A 4,936-nucleotide genomic window follows, 5' to 3' on the forward strand; every position below is an offset into this window, starting at 1 on the left:
AAGTTTGCGCATGCGTAGTACGGTTTGTATCCGGAAGTAGGCGTTGCTTGAATAGGCGCAAACTCACAGTGCATTAACCTATTTATCTTTTCTGAAAGTGGTACATACATTATAAAAATGTCTTTTTTCTTCAACGTGTATTTATTGGAAATTAAGCAACTAGCAACGCTGCACTAATGAATGCACATATGGTTTATAAATGTTTTCATTATGTAAGTAGGCTGTGTATGTAGACTACTGTAGACCTGCGTATTACTTCCTTACCCTCAACAGTTTACTTCATCTATTCTTCACTGATCAAAACATCAGAACTTTCAGTAAAAAGTAAAATCATTGGGAAGAAAAGATCAAACGACAATACATGAATTAAGATTTCAGTACATGAAATATAATCAAATAATTTCTTTATTTCATTTATTATATAGCTCAGGTTTCAGTCAAGAAATAACATGTAAACCAAATTCCCAGATACAAGCTGTTATTAACCCTTGTAGACATGTCAAGTACTTTAAATTGTTATAGTTTCTAAAGATCTGCACTGTTAGATTTTTCATCTTGCAACTTTATTTTCAAAGCTTATTCCAAAAACAAAAGAAGACTTTATTTTGAGAAAGATTGCACTTTTTTTTATTCTTTAATAGTGAGAATAAATGCCAAAATGATGATTTCATAGCTTTAATTTTTGATTTAACAAAAGCCGCCCACTTGCTATTTTCATATTTCATAAATTATTTATCAATTTTGATTAATCCTCCTTAATTAAACCAAAAACTATCCCCATTAAGTGCTTTTTAATGGTATGTCACATATTCGTGGGTATGGGTAATATATTTTATCCTCCACATGAGGGCGCTACAGTACCATTATTAGTCCTGCAGCCCACACAAAGACATGTTTGTCATGTATCATGAAATACAATGAGGATTTTTTTGTTTCGGAATGGAGACAAACAGACAGACAAACAAACACAGACAGACAGACAGACAGACAGACAGACAGACAGACAGACAGACAGATAGACAGATAGACAGATAGATAGATAGATAGATAGATAGATAGATAGATAGATAGATAGATAGATAGATAGATAGATAGATAGATAGATAGATATTTTCAAGATGTTTTTGTTTTTAAGTTAAGTTTTAAAATTCATGAGCTAAAGAATACTGTAAGGAAGTACTGAACCAAATTTTGACTTTCATGTAACATCAGACACTGAGTTCAAAATGTCCTTGAAATGTGTCTCTAACTCTACCCATTATACCACCATCCCAGGTTGAATCTAACTACCGGATGTGAGCCTTATGGCCTCATCATGCTACCTTCCATACCTCTCCCATGTTCATTTAAGGTGTCCCATCTGGCTGGAAAAAAAAAATCCTAGGAATTATAATTTGCATTATTGTCAAAAGATTTTCTGCATGGCTTGCTTGCGTAATTGCTGCAACTTGTTTGCTCTGCAGTTTTACCATCCAGAAACCCGTCTGTGGGCCCAGATAAAAATAGATAGACTCCACGTTCTCCAGCCAAGTGTGCAGCCATGCCCTCTTCAAAAAAGGCAGCACTCAGCAATAACGTGCATTAAAATATGAAGCTGCTCCCTCTCATTGGCTCCAAGGGAAGTGGAGCACTTGAAGCTGGGTCTCACCCAAGGAATTACAATGTAATTCAATCCAGGTCGCTAAAAAACGGATTCTGCCCTCCTATGGTCCTCTCTCTTGCCTTGGGACGTACAGTATCCCAGAATAAAAGAAAGAAATGTTCCCCCGTGTGTCTACAGAGTTCTGTTCCCTCCACGGGATGAGGCATATGAAAGGTTCAAGGACAAGCACCATGTCATGTCATCTGATGAGGCTCAAGTGGTTCAGATTCAGTTCCACTGTTTTGCTGAAAAGCTAGATTTATGACGACGAAAGACCTCAAACAACCGACTAGATAAACATCTTATCTCATAATGTTGGACCCAATGCCTGCTATGTTACTCTGTATTCAACTGAACAGCTGAACGATTGATGATTACACAGCAGGTAGTGCACGTTTCTCACAGCAAGAAGGTCACTGGTTCGATCCCCGGGTCGGGCCTTCCGGTGTGAAGTTTGCATGTTCTTCCCGTGCATGCGTGGGTTCTCTCTGGGTACTCCAGCTTCCTCCCACAGACCAAAAACATGCTCATTAGGTTAATTGGTGACTCTTAATTGTCCTTAGGTGTGAGTGTGAGCGTGACTGGTTGTATGTCTTTGTATGATGCCCTGCAATCGACTGCCAACCAGTTCAGGGTGTACCCTGCCTCTCACCCGTTGACAGCTGGGATAGGCTCCAGCCCCCCCACAACCATGAAAGGGATGGTCGGGTATAGACAATGGATGGATGGATCATTTCAGACTTTTTTCTTTCACAGTATTCCACTCTATAAATTTTAATGACTTTATGGTAAACTGGTTGACTGCGTTGAACGCAACATATCTGCAATTGTTTTGCAATATGACAGCTGCACTGTTTGCCATGTTTTCCAAGCATAAACACTTCTTCATAGCTAATTTGCGCTGTGGTATTTTTACCCTCCTGGCTCTTGTACACCCTTCACTCTCTCTTTGCACTGGCAGTGTGTTGCTGTTGCCTCGGCTTTGCTTTGTGCACCAGTTTGAACTATGACACTTTTAGTTGTTGATGTGGCCCCAGAACAGCCCTCACCAAGAAAACCCCTTCTTCATTTTGTGTTGCTGCAAGAACAAGACAGCGACATCTGCTTTGGGTACAAGAAAGGGCAAACTGTAGGCTCTTAAACATCCTTAAAGGGATTTTTGCTTGGTGAAACTTCTGCAACTAAACTCAACCATAGACTCGATGGAGCGAGCAACACGGGGCCTGCAGTTTGTCAGCTAAAATAGAAAAAGTGCAGCTACAGAAGTACAGTATTCCAGGATCTAGATGAGCATCCAGGCATGGCCGGCAAACTGATGAGCACTCAGGGGGGGACGTGTCAAGGTGTGTCAAGATAAATGCACCGTTCTCTCAGGTGTGGTGCGCAGCAAGAGGCCAAAGTGGATCCTCAGAATGTGGATTTGGACAACTTTACCGACTGCATGTACAAACAGAGGTGTGTATGCATGTGTGTGAGAGCATTTTTGTGTGCTTATGCATGTGTGCTGAGAGAAGTATTGTACACCTGGAATCACACTCTCATATGCTTCTGCGTCAACTTGTTTAATTTATTTGATGATATGATGATGATGATGATATGAACATAATATATACTGACCTAAATGTACATCAATAATCATGTACAGCCACTGACATGCTGTTGTTTCCTCTGATTGGATAAGTATACCCTCAGTGACTATTGCATGCAATCATGCATGCTGCATAAATATTGGCATTCAGCTTACCTTTTATATAAATAGCTATTATATCCAGATGTTTTACAGATGCAGTTGTGATTCCAAAATTCAGCAGCTGTAGTTTGTCCATCTAATTGCTGCTAACTGGATTTTCTGATTTATGAGGTGATAAAAAGAATGTGCAAACTTTCTTTTGTAAAAACCTTTGACTCTAATGTCTCAACAAAATGAATCAAGAATTTTAAGCCTGGCTTCATCCAATGTTCAGATTTCAGTCCTGGAAAATTATACAAATTAATATACTGTATATAATAGCAGATAATTAATCATTTGCATATTTAAACAAATTTCAGTCAGAAAACTTGTAATACAAAGAATAATCGCCTTAATGTAAGTAATCAATCAGGGAAGTTTTATGGTGATATCTATTGATTAAACATTAGTTCACTTTTGGTTACATGTGAATGAAAGACGTTTTATTCGGTCATGGTTTTATTATATCTTGACTTGACAAAAGAACCATGCTGAGTCCAAAGTTTATCCAGTTTCATACAAATAAATGATCTTTTGTACATTTAAGTACCAATTTCCTTTTAATCCACCTCACATTTGACCCAGTGCTTTATAAAAGATTGAAGTAATTACACAAAATCACATCTGGCAATCATTCAGTGTGCCCAGTGCAACAGCTCTGCTACTGCCGGCCGCTGAGCTCTTGATCTTTGAGATCATCTGCTGGTAGGAAAAGACGTTTGTGTCCAGAAACTATAGAGTGGTTGCTTCAGGACACTCGGATGAGCTGCTGTGACAAATAACTTAAATTTTTCATCTGAAAAGCTGAATTATGTACATTGATACTTTGACACAGCTGTCGACAGTAGCTCACAAAGTCGGTGCTGAGGCCACTTTCGGACATGTATTCAGTATTGTTTGTGTCTTGAGGAGCATCTGTACACACAGTTATAAGGGCATTATGAATTAAAGCACAAGCTTGCATAGAAGCTCCAATCCACAAATTTCACTGAACCATTAAGGGACTCCTAACGGATGAGTCAAACTGTCTCGAGACTTGTAAACATCTTCTACTCCTCCTAATAGTCCCCTAATTGTTAGTTGCTGTGCAGCTCTTACTCTTTAAAATGGTGATACACCTGTATGTGTCTCCATCTGTGGACACATCCGTACAGTATGCACGTCTCACAAACATACATGACTATATAATTCACACATTCATGGGATGTTTGCGTGTGTATATGTCTGCAGCTCTGTCCGTGGTGGCTGTTTGATGAATGCTTCATGAGGTCTGAAGTGCAATAAGATTTCATTTGTTAAAAGAGAATCAAGAACCTATTCAACTGCTGGGAAGTGGAGCATAAAGCAATGAGCTGCCCGTTGACTCATAGTGCATAATTAATTAATTGAACACTTTAAGGAATGCTGGAATGTTAACTATGTGATTTCTCTTATTTCTGGCATATAGCAAGGTATTGTTCTGTAAAGTAAATAGAAATCATTTGAGATCTTTTGGAGGGTTTTGCAAGTTACCTTAATTTAAAGTGAGTTCATATTACTTTTAAAATACAGATTTGCTATGGACT

This window comes from Chaetodon trifascialis, chromosome 5 (genome assembly GCF_039877785.1).
Source record: "Chaetodon trifascialis isolate fChaTrf1 chromosome 5, fChaTrf1.hap1, whole genome shotgun sequence".
NCBI classification, from domain to species: domain Eukaryota; kingdom Metazoa; phylum Chordata; class Actinopteri; order Chaetodontiformes; family Chaetodontidae; genus Chaetodon; species Chaetodon trifascialis.